This window comes from Drosophila ananassae (genome assembly GCF_017639315.1).
Source record: "Drosophila ananassae strain 14024-0371.13 chromosome 4 unlocalized genomic scaffold, ASM1763931v2 tig00000054, whole genome shotgun sequence".
Taxonomy (NCBI): domain Eukaryota; kingdom Metazoa; phylum Arthropoda; class Insecta; order Diptera; family Drosophilidae; genus Drosophila; species Drosophila ananassae.
In genome coordinates this window covers 6,042,029-6,060,790 of record NW_025319037.1, presented here as the reverse complement: position 1 = coordinate 6,060,790, position 18,762 = coordinate 6,042,029, and positions in this window count along the sequence as shown.

Genomic DNA, 18,762 nt, shown 5'->3' with positions numbered 1-18,762 from the left:
ACAATTGTCTGAATCCTGGTCATGGGGTCAGAAAATGCAAATCTACGTTCAAGTGCAGACAATGTAAAGGTCAGCATCACTCACTGTTGCACCTGCAACGCACGCAACAGGCTATTGGAACAATCTCTCAAAGTGGTGAGGATCAGGAGGATCCTAGCGCACACATCTCAACAGTGACTACGAGTCACATCGCACAAGCAGAAGGTTCTGCAGCAATTGTATGTGCACAAGGCAGTGCAAATTCACAACAATCAACTGGATGGAACAGGAGCACCTTGCCGACGGCCATGGTCAACGTTCGCAACGCAATGGGAGATTTGGTAGCATGCCGACTCCTATTGGACACGGGTTCAGAACTGTCGTACATATCTGAACGCTGTATACAAACACTTGGTTTGGCTCGTACGCCATCAACCAAAGGGGATGCAGCACTATAAGCATCCAGTCCCGTATTTCGCAAGATCAGCTGGTAGTCCAGGCTCATGTGCTTGGAAAAATTACGTCATCATTGGAAAGGCAGGCCATCGACGCGTCTGCACTTCGAGTTTTCAACGATCTGCAATTGGCAGATTCACAATTTAGCACAAATGGTCCAATTGACATTCTTTTGGGCAGCGAACACGTTTGGAGTGTTATAACTGGGAGAAAGATCTACGACGACAAAGGAAAGCTCATTGCTATATCATCAATTTTCGGATGGGTAATTACATCACTGCTTTCATAACGCGCATGCAGCGCTACGGCACTCAAAACGACAATCGACATCGATGCTCATCTCAGAAGGTTCTGGGAACTGGAGAGCATACAACGCAAGGCAGAAGTTCAACCTGAAGACGAGGAGGTGGAGAAACACTTTCTTGCAACACACACTCGGGACGAACAAGGAGCGCTGCAGAGGTTCAAATCAGTTGAACGACGTTTGGCGCAGAATCAACAGTTACGTAACGATTACGTAAAGTTCATGAGGGAATACCAGGAGCTAGGACATATGCGAGAAATCTCACCGAGCGAAATTCCCAAGGGTAGGAATTTCTACCTGCCACATCATCCCGTATTGGGTCGGAAACTTAGAGTGGTTTTCGACGGCTCATATCAAGACGCCAAAGGCATGGCGTTAAACGACACGCTCTCGATCGGACCGAGTATTCAGCGAGACCTGTTTGCTGTGTGCTTGCGATTCCGTATGTACAAATACGTCTTTTCAGCGGACATAGTCAAGATGTTCCGTCAAATCTGGGTGAGCGAAAAACATAGAGACTATCAGAGAATCGTATGGAGAGAGGATCCGTCAGATCCTATCAAGCACTTCCAACTATGCACGGTGACGTATGGAACATCATGCGCACCATTTCGAGCAGTCAGAGTGCTAGAGCAACTAGCTGCTGACCATAAGCACGAGTTTCCGAACGCAGAAAAAATCGTGTTGGAAGATTTCTATGTCGACGACGTTCTCACTGGAGCAAATAGTGAGGATGAGCTGCTACGCATCAGGGACGAACTCGTCCAACTGATGTCCTGTGCTAATCTAGAGCTCGGGAAATGGGTATCGAATACCAAACGCATCGAATCGGAGGATAACACGGATTCCTCACAATCATCAGTCAAAGTGCTAGGGCTGCATTGGCACCCTGGAGAGGACACATTGTCGTACAATGTAAACCTATCGAAATATCCTAGCCGAATGGTTAACGACGATGGAACCATTTCGGTCGCCGTATTTGCAGCAAAAACAAGAGTGGCACCTTTGAAGCAGCAGTCTTTGCCGCGCCTAGAACTATGTGGCGCACTTATACTGAGTCAACTTCTGCAATCCATAAAAGCTGGACTAATACACAACGACGTATCGATCTACGCATGGAGTGATTCGACGATAGTCCTGTCATGGCTATCGTATTCACCAGCCCAACTCAAGACGATTGTTGGGAACCGCACATCTGAAATCCTCGAAACCATCCCGAAGCATGCATGGCGGCATGTAGACTCAAAATCGAACCCAGCGGATTGCGCAACCCGTGGCTTGGAAGTATCCAAGCTCATTGACTTCCAATTATGGTGGAAGGGTCCTTCATGGCTGAGGGACAAGGAACAATTCTTGGTGAAATTGAACAATACTCATAACTGTACTTCTCTTTCAGACAAACGCATACAAGACGAAGTCAAAAGTAACTGCCTAGCTGCGCAGACGACTGTCACGACGGACAACCCATGGGATAAGCTTCTCAATCGCAACTCATCTTGGCTGAAGCTTATACACACACTTGCTTACGTTTTGCGCTTCATTCATCGCATGAAGCACCCATCTTCGAAACAAACATCGAATTCTCTAACATTCGATGAGATCAAGGCAGCAAGGATTCGATGGCTGCAACACGCTCAAGCTGGTTTTCAACAGGAGATCCAGTTACTACGCGCAAACAAGGCTCTAGGGAACCAATCTCAATTGGTCAAGATCTCACCAATCATCGACAAGGACAACCTGCTAAGAGTAGGTGGACGAATCCAACATTCGCAGTTGTCAGCAGAGGCGAAGCATCAGCAGCGTCCTAAGTGGACCATGACAACCCCTAACATTTCGATTGGCAGCGTTGCGCTCGTCAAGGAGTCCAACACACCACCAGCATTATGGCATCTAGCGAAGGTGATCGACACTTTCCAAGGAAAGGACAATATGGTTCGAGCAGTCCGAATCATCCGGCTCAAAACCCGGCCAATAACGAAAATTGCGAAACTACTCAGTTCAGAAACCGTGTTTCAGGGTGGCCCGGGATGTTTAGGAATGGACTATCGATACATAGTTTATAAGTTATCCCATATTGTCATCTTTATATTTTCTATACCAACTAGCTTTACAATCCACAACATGTATGCACACACACACCTATCGTTAAGTTCCACAAATGTAAATTTTCTTAGTACCAATTAGACAGCGAAACTGACAAGAACATATAACTCTACAGTCCACTACTCATTCGTCTTGCCGGTTGGGGATCAATTTTTTTACGCTAATAATGCTGTGATTAATATGTTCAAAACAGCATTGGAACGAATGCCATCGGATAGGCAGAAATTTGTCCTAAGAGGCGATTGTACCCCAAGAATCCGTTCTTTATGGAATTTGGCACATCAGATAAGATTGTAAAAAATTAAATCTCTAGAATAATGGAATGCCAATTCCCAACAGTTTCCTAAGTACTTGTGATTTTCTTTTGTTTAAGATTTTGAGCCAGAGTTAAAGGGCCAGCCGGCAGTTGAGAAAGGAGTCCCAGCTGAGTTGGTTTTCCTTTTTTGTGGCTTCCCTAAGTTGGAGCTTATAAGAAGCTAAAGATACACCGGAACCCTCTAGTTCTTCCTGGAGCGGTATGGTGGTGCCTATGCGCGCCAATTCGTCTGCCATGCAGTTGCCTGTGATGTTTCTGTGACCAGGGACCCAGATGAGGCTTATATCATACTGGTCATACTATCTCATGGAGAGATGACGTGCAGTCTGAGATTGTTTTGGAGTTGCTGGTGATCGAGCTGATCGCTTTTATAGCCACTTGGCTATCACTGTATATATTGACTCCTCTTAAAGTGGAGTTATGTGTGCTTATGTGTGAAAAGCCGCTACTTTTGCTTGTTCAATATTAGCTAGTCCTGGATTTGGTAAGCTGAGTATGGCATTTAGGGCTTCATTCAGGGTGGATTGTAATGCATCGCTGATACATAGAGCTGCTCACTGGATTTTTTCCAGCTTCTTAGGGATATTTTTTTTGTTTAGGGGTGGCCACCATACCAGCACTCCATTTGTATTTGGGACGGGGATTTGTATTTCCTTCTGAATAGAACTAACTCTGTTTTCTGCGTATTTACTCCCAGGCCATTACTGCTTTTCCTTTTGGCTAGGGTTTGCAATTTTGCACTCATAAGATCATAGAGCTTCTGTGGTTATTTAACTGCAAGCAGGATTGCATGCCACTATCCTGCAGCCTCCCTCTTTCACCTTACATAGAATCGAGTTTATCGAACAGCTATGTTCCATACTGACGGCCCATGTTAAGGAAGATGTGCCTAATGAGGACGTCACTGTTTTGCAGGTTAGAAGCTGGTCAATGAGTCCCACCAGGCAATCTTCTACCCCAAGAGACTTCAGGGTGCTGGTTATAGTGTTGGGGAATTAAGGCTCAATCTATATGGCCAGAAAGGCTACTAGGGAATATTCCTTCTGAGAAAATGTTCTATTTTTAAAATGAGCGCGTGGAGGGCAGTCTCGGTGGATTCTCGGGATGCTCGTCGGGACCTGCTGATTTATAGGGCTTGGTAATGTGTATTGCTCAATATCCAGTGTAGCGCTACCAGATCTTTTAATAGCAGACGAATAAAAAAAATTTATAACAACTCTAAAATATGCAAGAAAATCAAAAGCTTTTCCGCAGAAGCTCTTCCAAAGCGCATGCGCTACAAATGACAACAAAGTGCATGCGAAACTGGGAGACAAAAGAGAAAATTAAATGCCGCTGCAGCGAAACAAATTATCAATAGTCTAATCGGCTTATCTAGTGGCTGCTTAGCCCAACATCCTCCCCTCTATTGAAGGGTGGGCCTTCAATAAAAATTCTGGAAAAGCAGCAGACACATCTTGTAAAGGATTATATCACGAGTTTCGTAGTTGCATTAAGATTATTTAATTAGTACCATTCGTCCCATCTAGGAATCGTGCAGGGCGGACAAGGCACACCGACTTCTTCCAATACACCAATATAGGATTCGAGTTCTCGTAAGGAGTGCAGGGGGTCCGGAACCGACATCCGCTACATAGCATTTGGAGCACCGAAGCTTAAGTTGACTTGCCAGCCGCGATGAGATAAGGTGAACTTGTGAACCAGAGTCCAGTTACACTCTGCTAGGCAGGAAGGAACCTGATCGACCAAGGATGAGGGTGCACTTCACTAGGGCGATCCAGCGTCAAGTCCGTGTTGATTGACTGGGAAGGTGGGGTAGCAACGACAACACCAGCGGTGGAAACCAAGCCTCGTACTGGTGGGGAATTGTTAAGGCTAGACAGCTGCCCGGAATGATGTAACAAGGCATGATGTTGGCGATTGCACGTTGGGCGTGCAAAATCCGCGTGCAAAATGGACATCCTGCAGCGCTCTGACCGTCTCCAAGGCTGACTCGCGCAGGCATGAAATGAGCCACCCGAGCTTTCCCATTTTTGTTAAGTGAGGATGGCTGTCAATCGTGGTCTTAAAAAGAAATCCGGCCAGTCGGCATAGCCGCCGCTGAATGTTGGCATCAGCAACGGTGGCGAGGAGGGGGCTGGCTTGTATGGCATGGGTAAGGCATGGGCAGCTCGAGAAGTGTGGAGTGGGCAGCGATTCTCATGGAGCGCTTGGCAACCTCTACCTGAATCCCCACCTGCACATCAGTCGAGAACTGCGAGAATCTCCAATAGATTGTAACGAACTGTATTTGTTAATTTTTGCTCGCAACAAATGCCTCGGCTAGCTCACAGAGTTTGGGGGAACGATCCACCGAATTTAAACATTCGACGTGATTGCCCGAGCCCAGAGATAACACAGGGTGCTTCGTTTAATAAATATCCCCTTTATTGCGATAAATTTACAAAAGGGTGAATCTCACCCTCTGCTTGGCTCAGCCGACCGACCGCTCGTCCTCCCGTTGATCCCTGATCCCCGCTCCGGTTTGGTGCCAATATACACGCCCTCCCAAAGCTCGCGCCCAGCAGGACGTGTGGTCTTAGTGCCAGGCGCCGAAACGGCTCACGGTTCCCTCCGTTTTGACTCACGTGCTCCAGCTGCCGAGCCTGTGCTGTCGCTCTTGTTGTCGTCGCTGCTCCTGTTGCTGCTTCCTTCGCTGATCCTTCGCTGATCCTTCGCTGTTTCTTCTTTGCAGGTGCCGCGGCCCTTCGGTATCCTTGCCCTTTCGCCGTGGCCGGCACCTTATCCATGTTAGCAGACCAGAGGTTTTGGCGTCGCGTCTCCTTTAACTCCAGGTGATACGCTGTGCATACGCCCCAGCGCCTGGATCAGGATTCTCTTGACTTTCCCGGGTTGTCCCTGCTTGGTTTCACTGTTGGGCTTGAGTTTCCGAGCTGGCTACAGATTACACTTGGTCTTAACGGTCAGGAATCGACAATGCGTACGCCAGGCCGATCCGTCGCTATCGCTATGATCCCAGGATACCTGTCGTGTCCGGGAATAACCCAACCCGACTCGTTTTACCCTTGGGCTTCAGTTCCGCCGCGGATCCTTGATCCTTTTCCCACTTGCTCCTTGATTTCTACTCCTTGGCTGACTCGCATACCGCTGCCGGACTTACCCACAGAGGGTCCTTAAGCTACTGATCGCAGATCCTTGCGCACTCGCCTTAAATCTCGCTTAAATGTTAGACATACCCTCGGGGGGTCTTTCACTCAACTCTTTCAGCTTCCATAGAAGACTCGTTCTCGATTTGCTCCAGGGGCCCTCCTTATATAGTGCCAGAGGCGCCCTTTAATCCTTGCAAATCTCGCTTCCCGCCGTTAATCCTTCGCACCACTGCTCTCGCCATTAACTTTCTCCAATTCCCGCCGCATTTCTATCGGCGGGCTTTCTTTATTTGCCCCCCCTGTTTGCCCCGCTTGGGCCTCCGATCCGTATTGTTATTGTGTTGGTCATCGGACTTCGTCCAGATACCCCCGCGCCCCCTTGGTCAATCCAAATGCATTTCTGTATTTTTTGCATTTTTGTAAACACAGCTACGCAGTCGCGGGCCGCTTCGTTCCCCGCCGTCTCCGCTCTCTCCTATAACATTCGAGCGCGGCCTTATTTCTATAAGGATGACATTAGCATACCTATACACTCATACCAACTTCTCAACATTCTCAGTGTGCGCCGACACGGCCTTCCTGACTATTATACGACCTCGTCAAATTTTTCCAAAAATGTTTTGTTACCATTCAATCAACTTATAACAGTTTATTCAAATATAACTTCTCATTTCTCATCAAACGTTATAATTTTCATTACAAATTACATCTTCAAATTTCTCTGTTATCTTTCTTAACTAATACAATTATAATACAATACAACTAATACAATATATTATTACATTATCATTAACCATTCAGCTTTTACATTATAATATCTAATGCGCCACACGCCATGATCAAAACAATTGTTTTGCACTTGTGCTTACATTAATATTACAAATTTCATTATTAGCCCTTGAGGCACCTGTACTGTCTCTTTCAACAGTTTCTCTTTACATGATTTCAATACTGTCTCTTTCAACAGTGTCCTTTACATTACTGTCTCTTTCAACAGTTCCTTTTTTTTATTACTGTCTCTTTCAACAGTGTTCTTTTCATTACTGCCTCTTTCAACCGTGTCCTTTTCATTACTGTCTCTTTCAACAGTTTCCTTTTAATTACTGTCTCTTTCAACAGTTTCTCTTTACATACTTTCACTACTGTCTCTTTCAACAGTTTCACTTTACATACTTTCATTACTGTCTCTTTCAACAGTTTCTGTTACAATTTTTTCATTTTTAATTCTTTTACCAGCTAATTTGTCACTAATCTTTTGTTTTATTAGTGAACATTTATCGTTTGTAGTATTAGTGAAATTAGTGCTCGTGCTCTAACCTCAGCCAAGTCGACCTCTTCTACCATATCGCAGGGTGGAATCAATCCCAATGGGGGGGCAACTTTACATATAAACAATTCTAAAGGGCTTGCCTTTGTCACACGACTAACTGTACAGTTCAAAGCTAATTAAACATCTCCTAAGGCATCTTTCCAAGATCGATTGCTAGTTTCAACGGCAGTTAATAAGTTCTTCATTCTTCAAATACTCATTATCCAAAACATAAAAAAAAACCTCAATACAATGTTCGTTAATTTTTACGTTGCTAAGTAATTGCAATGTGCTACATATGCCGCAACTACCAATACCCTTTAACATCACTATATTTTTAATTCTTTTACCAGCTAATTTGTCACTAATCTTTTGTTTTATTAGTGAACATTCCGCTCCAGAGTTGTAAAAGTCTCTCCTCAATAAACCATCTCTCCTTTGGTGAGCTCGACATTCCATCATCTTTTGGCCTAATTTTCCACAGAAATGACACTTTATTGTTGAAAGTTTCGAACGCTTTATGTCAGGTGACGATATTTCCTCTTTTAGATTTTTGTTTCTCTTGTTGAACGTGAATGCTTTAAGCTCGGTTTGCAATTCACTCCCGGTGCGCATATTTGAACTAAACGTTAAACGCTGCAATCTGTTGTCAATATGAGCCATCTTCGCAAGCGTCACAATAACTGCAATTTCCTCTACGTTCATGTCACGCCATTTCGTGATAAGTGACGTCACCAAACGACTAGCATAATTGGAGAGGCATTCGCCATCGGTCGGAAAATTAGCCAACATTGACAGAAACATGGCCGCTGGCGTTTCTACAATGACAAAACGCTACATAAAAAGTTCTTTAAATTCGCCCCAAGTTATCTCAGGATAACATATTTGCGAAAGCCACTGCGATGCACTTCCCTCCAACGATGAATTTAAAGCCATTACCAACTCGCTGCGTTTTATAGTATTTTCTGCCAGGATTATATTTACGGTTGAATACCAGGCCGATGCGTCAGCGCCGTAAAGATCTGCGTTGAATTTTGGTAGCCCAATTGTTTTTTTATTTGTTGCTTCAGGCGTCGCCGATTGTACAGCTTTAATAAGCTCGATCAAGTTTTTATTTTGTAATTCCATCAAAATTCGACATGCTCCTTCAGAATTTTTGGGTAGCGAGCCAGATCCCACTTCTGATGTTGCAGCACCGTTATTTTCCGACATCGTATTAGCACAGCGAGTGAGGTTTTGCACACACGACGACCAATTGAAAGTGTCACTGCCTGCGTCGTCCCTTCTTCTTTCTATCCTTACCACCGAGCCACACTCGGGGACAGAGACACTACACTGTCGCCCTGCTAAAACGACAATTCTTAAAGCGACAACACACACACACACAGAGCCAATCACAGTGCGATTAATGACTGTGCAATATTCCTATAAGGATGACATTAGCATACCCATACACTCATACCACCTTCCCAAAATTCTCAGTGTGCGCCGACATATACATACTTTTTTTTTGTTTTTTTTTCTGTTTTTTTTTTTTTATATTATCTTATTTTGTTTTCTTTTAATTTTATTTTATGATGAGTAGTCGATTCATGATTTGATAATAATGGAAATACAATTTATTGTTTAAGTGCTTAAATTAACAATTGATTTGGCAAAGTTCTTAATTAATGAATGAAAAAGTAGTTTTTAATATAACAATTGGGAAGTATTTTTAGGATTATTTGGAAAAGTTTCAGCTTTGTGGTTCGGTGGTCCAAAATAGACTGACTTGTGACCCTCCGGTCGACAGTTCGATATCGGCCGATCTCCCACTCCAAATCTATGTGTGGTGTCAGCGTGTGCGGTGTCGGCGTGTGTGGTGTCAGCGGGTGTGGTGTCAGCTATCCGGTGTCAAGAGTCAGCGTAACGCTCCGGGTGTGTGTCAGCTTTCTCGCAACATTCTAGTCAGCGTACATAGTTGCACTCTTGTGACATAGTTACACTCTTGCGACACTCTTGTAGTTGAACCCACAACTCTTGAATATCGAGTATTGCTTATGCTGTGGATTCTGGTTTAAGAGTCTGGGGTCGAGTTCGAGGCATAGTAGTAGTAGGGGCGAATAGTGCTGAGCAAAGGGGGGCTGATGTGCCGAGTGATAACTCCTCCCCCTCTAAAAGTCTGCGTCCCGCAGATCAATTGGCAGAATGGTGAGCTGTTGTCGACATCCTCTTTGGGTTTTCAAGGTCGTCGACTATAACCCTCGTGGTTGGTATTCCTTTGGTAAAGGTCAACTTCCTCCAGATGATAAACAGTATCGAGAAGACTACCATTGTTAGTGAAGCCACCTGTATGTATTGGGAGTTGACGTCATCGACGTATCCAAGCGATGGTCGATATCCAGTTACTGTTATGTTGGTCAGCTAGGATGATTGCCTTGTGTAGTGTTGCCGTAACCGCATGAAGGTCGCCGTCTTTCGCATTGACTCTCGCTACCACAATTGTTCAATTGTTGAATTGATTTATGGCTGGCGTCGAAGAGTCGAGCGTTGATCCGAATTTGTTGGTCACCGTTTTCGGCGAGCATCCTTTCCGAGTTGAGTATTGCATTCCAGTCCTCCCCATCTGGTGATCCTGCTATCCACTTCCAGGCTAAACCCAGCCAGTTTATTGTCCGAGCTCTGCGTGATGATGGCCTCATTACTCTAATTATTCCCTTCGCTGCTTGCTCCAGGTAATGCCCCGTTAAGATATTTTCGAGTAAGCCTATTAGATCGGACATTGTCTCGTCGTTAAGTGGAATCAAGTGACGGACGTAACCAACGTGCGGGTGCTCACATGAGTACTCAGTTTGGTTTTCGTTGGAAATTTGATTCTTAAACGGGAAGTTGATTCTTAAACGCATTGATCCACATGTGGTATCAATTCTGAAGCATCCTCATTAAAGGGAGTCATAAAAGGGTGAATTGGACTTAAAAGAGAGTAGGTAATGGGGTGGAACCGGAAAAGTGTTTTTGGGTAACAAAGTTCTTACTCGTGCCGGTGTCGATAGGTTAGGTTAGGTTAGGTTAGGGCGGTGATGCAAGGGGGTCATAGAATACCCCCTCACTTCCACTTGAGCCGCAAGGGCTCCTTGTGCTGCCGCTGGAGCAAGGGTTTCACCGAGATGCTACCCCCCCCCCCCTTCCTGTCTACCAGGGTGCGTATAAATGCCTAGACTTCCTATGGCGGCCCATGGTCCCAGCCTGCTTTTTTTATGAAGGCAACCAGTCCGCGTGGAGAGATCTCTGAGAGATCGCTAAGGTCCGAGAGATCTTCGGACCCGAAGTGTTTGAGCCTGCTGCGTCCGAGTGCCGGGCAGTGGCATAAGAGGTGCGATACCGATTCTACCTCCTCTTCATCCCTGCAGCTCCTGCAGAAATCATTGTGGGGGACTGCAAGCCTGGCCGCGTGCTCGCCTATCAGCCAGTGCCCAGTGATTGCCCCAATCGCTAGGCTGCATTCCGGTCTAGTCAGAGCAATGAGTCTAGCCGATCTTTTCCGAGAGCGTGTCGGCCAGATCAAACGTGATGTTTTACAGGTCTGGAGATTATTCCATTTCCTATTGGCTGCCAGGTCGAAAAACTCCCTGCACTTTAGCCTGCAAGTAGCCAAGGGTATGCCTACAAGTTCTTTCTCCGGTAGGAGAGGGTTGGTAGTCCCTGCCCTAGCTAGTTCATCTGCAGCACAGTTTCCCTCGTGGTTCCTGTGACCGGGAACCCAGATGAGGTAGATGTCAAGCTGTTCAGCCATCTCGTTGAGAGATCTGCGACAGTCATTGACTGTCCTGGAGTTGGATGAGAATCCGTCAAGTGCCTTGAGCGCTGCTTGACTATCTGAGAAGATACATATTGTACCCCGATTTCCCCTTAGAGCTGGGGATTCAAGTGCTTCCTTAATGGCTACTACTTCAGCTTGGAACACACTGCAGTGGTCAGGGAGTCTGAAGGACTCCTTTAGGCTCAGATGATCGCAAAAATAACCGCCTCCCACCTGGCCGTTAAGTTTTGATCCATCTGTATAGATATGAATGGAGCCCTCCGGTCCCGGTATCCGGGCTTCCCATTCCTCCCTCGAGGGGATTAAGACTTTGTAGTTAGTGGTGGGTTGGTCGACGGGCACACAGTAATCCGTACCCCCCTCAGGCATGAAATGGTGTAGGTCCAGTCTGGTATGACCGAAACTATTTTTGCTCCATAGGTTTGCCTCCCGCAGTCTTATTGCTGCCAGAGTAGCTGTCTTTACCCCCATCAGTTCAACTGGTAGTAGGTCAAGTATAGTGTCTAGGGCATCACTGGGCGTAGTGCGTAGACTGCCTGTCATACAGACTTCCGCCATGCGCTGCATCTTCCTGAACTTTTCCCTGCATGAGGAGTTATCTAGGGCGGGCCACCAGACAACAACACCATAGAATAGAATTGGTCTGATGATCGCTGTGTATAACCATCTGACCATCTTCGGGGACATTCCCCATTTCAGGCCTACCGCCTTGCGGCAGGTATAGAGTGCTATTGCCGCTTTCTTAGTCCTTTCAGCGGTGTTCAGCTTCCAGTCCAGTTTCCTGTCTAGTGTGATACCTAGGTACTTCGCACTATCACTAAGAGCTAGTGTTTCTCCTAGGAGCTTCGGAAGTCTTAAGTTAGGTATTTTGTACTTCCTGGTGAACAGCTCGAGCTCTGTCTTGGATGGGTTGACTCCCAGCCCGTTCTTTTGCGCCCAGGCCGACAGAACTTCGAGCTTCCCTGTCATTAGGTCGCATAGCGTCTGTGTGAATTTCCCCACGAAGGCAATAGCAACATCGTCCGCGTACGCAATGATCTTACATCCGCCACCCTCTAAGGAACGTAGTAGGCTGTTAACCGCCACGTTCCAGAGTAGTGGTGAGAGTACACCTCCTTGTGGGGTGCCCCTCTTGACGTATCTTCGAATAGTCGAAGCTCCAAGAGTAGCCTCGACACTCCTGTTAACCAGGATCTGCCGTATTAGGTGAGTTGATCGATTGTCTATTCCAAGTCCCGTCAGTGCGTTGATTATTGAGCACGGTAGGATGTTATTGAAGGCCCCTTCTATGTCTAGAAAAGCCACAAGTGCGTATTCCTTAAAATTAATCGCTCGTTCGGCGATCATAGTGATATCGTGCAGGGCTGTTTCTGTTGATCGGCCCCTTTTGTAGGCATGCTGAGAGCATGAGATGTCGTTTGGGTTAATGTTAAGTTGTAGATGGAGACTTAAGAGTCTTTCCATCGTCTTAAGGAGAAAGGAAGATAGACTTATAGGTCTGAAGTCCTTGGGGGTGCAGTGGGATGGTTTCCCCGCCTTGGGTATAAATACAACCTTCGTGCACAGCCATGCCTTTGGTATCATACCAGTAGTGAAGACTGTGCTGAAGATTTTCTTAATCCATTTCCTTAGGTTAATACCGGCTCTGGATAACTGAGCTGGTAGAATACCGTCCGGTCCCGGAGATTTGAAGGGTTTGAAACTGTCCATTGCCCATTTCAGGTTTCTATCACTAAGTAGGTAGTTGAGCGAGCCCTGATGACCCTGGCTACGCATCACCTGGGTTGTTCCTTCCGAAGAGCAACCCGGGAAGTGTGCGTTGATGAGGGTCTCCAAGGTTTCCAGGCTTGAGGTTGTCCAGCACCCCTCCGTGTTCTTAATGTAACCTGCGATGGAAGCTGTAGTAGAGAGAATCTTTCTTAGGCGGGCGGCCTCTGATGTCTCCTGAATGTTGGTGCAGAAATTGGCCCAGGCAACCCTCTTTGCCTTGCGCAATTCTTTGTTGTATTGCCTAAGTTCAGCTTTATAGGTTTCCCACGCCTCGTCTGTGTTGGTACGGTGCGCGTGGTTGAAGGCCCTACGTGCATTTTTTTTGTACGGGGCTAAAGACGAGGTCCACCACGGAGGCTTCTTCGATCTGTTGCTACCTATCCTTTTTTTGGGGCAGGCCTTGTGGTAAGCTTTTGCACTAGTCGCAGTAAGCTTGTCTACCATGGCGTTAAGCCCCTCATAGGTCTCGATGGTCTCTGAAGGCGGTTCGCCTAAGGATCTATCTAGTATATTTTTATAGAGCTCCCAGTTTGCCTTTCTAGGATTTCGAACTGCTTGCTTGGTGAAGTTTTCAAAATATACTACTATCTCAATATAGCGATGGTCTGAAAATGAGTGTTTGTCAAGGACTCTCCAGCTGGTGATTGCATCAGCCAGGGAGTGCGAGAATAATGTGACATCAAGGACCTCCCTTCTGTTCTTGACTACGAAGGTGGGTGGGTGTGGGATTGCAGATTTTAAGCATGGCCAGAATTGTGTCAGGTTCCGCCGGATTCTCTGTCAGCCATACGCGGGCCCTCGGTTTGCTGGGGATCTTGTCCCAGTCCACCGCCTCCAATCTGGCTCCTGGGTAGACCTCCCCAAGCGACGCTATCATTCGCTTGTAGAGGCTTACAGACCTCGCATCTTGGCACGCTATCACCTTGATGCTACCCTGGTACCACCCTGCATCTTCGCAGTCCGGTGGGGGTCCTCCGCTCTTGAGCATCTCCTCCATGAAGCGTCCATGCAGCTCGTTCACCACCTTCCGCCAAAGCTCTTTTGGGGATCAGGCCATCTTTGGAGCCATTATCAACGACCCCAATGATGGTCCTGCCCTTAGTAACTTCGGCGAAGGATCTGTTGCTTTGCTGTGTCTGCACCTTCTTCTTCTTAGCTAGGGGCGCTCCACCGTCGGTCGACCTCTGCCTTTTCGCACTCTGTGCACTCTCCTTGGCAGAGTCGCCTACTCCTGTCAGCTTCTTTGGGTCCAATCTGGCCCCCGCTCTTGCTGGCTGAAAGTCAGGCAGGATCTCTCTCGCCCACTTTATTATTTCAGCCTGATCGGGATTGGATTCCGCCGATGGGTCTGCCCTCATCAGGATGAAGGCCGCTCTCCTCCTATCCTTATAGGAGCCCTTCCGCTGCAGGGGGCCAGCAGTCGTCGGACCGGGGCCTTCCTTAGGGGTGCCGCCGATGCGAGAGGAGCTCGATCCTGGGATCTTGCCCCCACACCGTTCGGTGGTCCCATAGTGGGCCCCGTTTTGAGGGTCGGTGCCTTGGCATCTCCCCCTACACCGGCGCCGCTCGCCTCCGGATGTTGTCCCTCAGTGTGGAGCTTCGCCGTCCCAGCATCTCTTTGGCCTCTATCTGCCTTGGAGATTGACGGATCCGAGATCCCATTTCCGGACTTTCTTAGGGAGTTCCGTTCTCCACTGTTTGTTTTTTTTTGTTATAGTGTTATTGTTCATTTTTGGACCCACGAGTAGGCGGGAAGGGGTTCGTCCATCATGACATTGTCATGATAAGCCTGGCTAAAACTGAGGGGTCGGCCGGTCCCCCAGAGTCCGCATATTAACGTCCGTGCATCCCCCGGACATGCATCCCTCGGCATATGCTGTTCCACCTTGGATTGGGGTGATTTGAGGAAGGGAGTTTTCTTCTCCCCGCCCGACTACAATTAGCCAGCATCCTCGGCAGAGACATGACCTAACCGGGACCTGTTACCAGCCGCCCTCACGTGGAGAGTATAGTCGCACTACCATCGGTATACACAGTTACGGCACATGAGCTCATGCGTTTCTCCCCCTGTTGTACCCGATTGGCTGACGGCCCCGGTGTCGATAAGAAACCTTAAATTGTTGCCTTTCTTCGTGTTGTATTCTATGTATGGCACGCTGCATAGGCGTCCGTCATAAAATTTGCCTCGTCGTTATCGTTTTCATTATCGGCCTTATGGTATGGGACATCATACTCGAGGCTCGTGTCGTGGGCGCTCACCGCTACGTCTTCGTAAGCAGTCTGACAAGCGGAATTTTGCGTGTCGTTTTCAGGCATTGCCACCTCGCTAGACGGAACCGACGTCATGTGGTGCAATCGTTGTGCTTTCCTGAAGGGATTCCAACCGGGAGAAGTATTTAGGGACCTATCATCAGAGTCGTTTCCACGACGTACGCCAAAGCCGGACTTATAAGACTGGCCAGACCGGTTTGACTCAATCTTAATGGCTGGTCGTGGTCCTTGGAATCTATTAAAACCTTGCGAGTTACCGGATGAGCTATCGTTAAAGTTCATGCCCGCTGGTGCCCTCATCGGTGGTTGGAACGAAGACGAATATCGTGGGGATGCTATTGGAGGCGCATAGCGTGATGCGCTTGTTGGGTAACAGGGTTGAAAAAATGGGGTGAACCTATTCGCGTGTTCCATACGTGCATTTCCCCTGACCGATACGTTCTGCAGCTCTAGGCAAATGGAATATGCCTCAGGCAAATTTTTCGGGCCTTGGATAATCAGTAACTTAGAGGCATTGCCGTTGAGCCCCCTTACAAAAACATCCAACGCCTTGTCCCTATACATTACAATTAGGGCGCTGGCCACGTTAGGCGCATGCTCTGATTGTTTTAGTTTATTCAGAATCAAGGAAAAGCGATTATTGACCTCGTTATAAAATTGTTCCAGAGTTCTATTTGCTTGTGTAAATTGGCTTAGTTGGTATTCGAGGGTTCGGCTTGCTTGTCGGCGTAGTGAAGCGAGAGAACCCGCTTAATTTCCGACCAATTATCATCTTCTACATTCGACATATCGGCGTCACCTCTTATTTTTTGCCTAATATAAAGAATGATGGTCATATGCAATGGCTTGCCTATAATGATCTCATAGTCATTAACAATGGCTTGCGCCCTGTTAACCCAGGACACATATTTCCCGGGCTCCCCACAGTGGTCGATTTGGCATATCATCGTTTAATTCCATTTTCAATGTTTCGATAAAGTGTCCTTTATGTTAAATTATAGCTACCAGTAGTTTGCTGATAATATCGATATAAATTATTTTTATTTTCTATCGATAATCGAGCTGCAGTAATCTATCGAACATTGTTAACGAACAGTGTATCGAACGTGTTCCTCTTCCCTGCCATTTCTTACACTGAAGTGAACTAACTATTAGATTTTCAAAAAGGTGTTGCAAATGTGGAGTGATAAGTTTTTCAAAAAGCTTTGGAATTGCTGACAATTTAGAGATGCCTCTATAATTCGCAGCGTCGGATTTTTTCCCTTTTTTATGCAGCGAAATAATGAAGGATTCCTTCCACATAAGGGGAAAGATCGAAGTTTCCAGCGATAAAAAGAGTTTAACGAGCGGTTTGCACAGAGCCTCGGCGCAGTTCTTCAGAACACAGCCTGGTACTCCATCAGGGCCTGGCGAATACACGGGCTTGACCTTAAGAAGATCCGATAACACACCCATTTGATCGAAAGATGGGCGAAATATAAGATTGGCTGATTAGATATCATAAGTGTAAGGCAGAGCTGAGCTGCTGTTAGGTGAATATGTAGTTTGAAAACTGTGCAAAGAGATCGGCCATTGCCTGATCAAAGTTCGCATAAGAGTTTTCAAACGTAAGCAAGAATTTTGGACCTTGAGATCATCAGCAATATTATGTGATGAAGCTGTCCCATGCCCCTAAGGATTTTTTGTTGAAAGATGGAATTCAACGGGGGGAGAATGTTGGGACTTGTGCCAGCATCAAATATCATAATTATTTCTATTTAAGTCTCTCAGTGTAACTAGCCGCAGCGGTCCACTAATTGCCCGTTATCAGCTGTTCCATATTCTTTGTTTCTCCCAGATTCGCATGCGCTTTGTTGTTCTTTTGTAGCGCATGCACTTTGGGAGCTTTGATGGAGCTTCAGCGCAAGCTCTTAGGTTTATGCACTTGTATATTCGGTTTTGTTGGGATCGGCCGCTGCCGTTGTTTTGGGATTAAATTGACCCAATAAAAAATATTGAAATTGAATTGTGGAGTCTTTATTAATTCGGTCGCTATCAAAACGCTGATAGTTCAACAGTGTGTACTTGACCAAAAAAATGTGTTTGTGACCTGTGCTTATTTGTTGTACTTGGAATTCAATATAAAACATATTAATATTATATACCTTTTTATGACGCAGAGACTAACTTTTCTCAGATCTAAACTTTTAACGCCTACCTTCACCCGATCTACTCTTTGTTGATTACGTAAGTATAGATTGTTGCCCTCGTGAATTGACAAAGCAAGTCTGCAACTTTGTGCAACTTAACATATTAAAGTACTTTTCAGGAACGATGTCTGTAACCAAACGGGAATTTTTTTGGGTGTGGTAAGAAGAAAAAAAACAGTGTCGCAAATTATTAGCGGTTGAAAATCATGTGTTTGGAAACAGTCTGAATAAAAAAGACTTCAATAATGATGAACACAAGGTAATACGATGTTTCATCAAAATTCATTTACTTTTCGAGGTTATATCCACCATATTGGATCCGCCATTTTGAATTTAAAAAAAAACAACTTCAGCTTTGGTATCATCGACTCGAATAACTCCTAGATACAATGTTTCATCAAAATCCATCAAGTTTTTCAATCTTATGTCCGCTATATTGGATCCGCCATTATGAATTTTGAAAATCTAACTCCAGATTCGTTATCAGCGGACCCAAGAACCCCTGAGTAAATATTTTCATAAACAATAAGCGTACCAGTCTCTTGTTAATAGTTTTGTTCTGCTAGAAAGGCCAAATCGACCACTGTGTTCCCCCTCAAAAGTCTGAAGCTCCTTCAGACAATCTGGCAGAGTAGACGTTTCTTTAAGTTTATATTCGGTGCGCGGACGAACCAAAGGAACGGGTTGGGTTACCGTAGGGTAACGTTTTTCGTGATCTCGACTCTCTTAATATCTTCTTTACCTCCTATAACCTGGTCTAATAGGGTATTAAGACTCTCGTCGAATTTTTGTAAGGTGGATTTGATTTCTTCCATTTCAAGAGGAAGGAAAAATATTTTATTCGGAAAAAATATTATAGAAACTGTCCCAAGGGGCCACAAGAGAATGACGTGTAAAGTCGTATAAAAATAATAAGTAAGTAAGTAATTCAATTCTTTGAATTTTTGTAATATAATTTAGTATTTGAAATTTTAATGATTATGGTTATAACGAAAAAGAATTTTCAATCTTTATTTGACTTTAGGGGAAAGGGAGGAAGCGCTTTACTCACTCTTTACAAGCAAAGGTGTATCAATATTGTAGTGTTCGTGTTCGTCTTCTTTAAATTCATCTGATA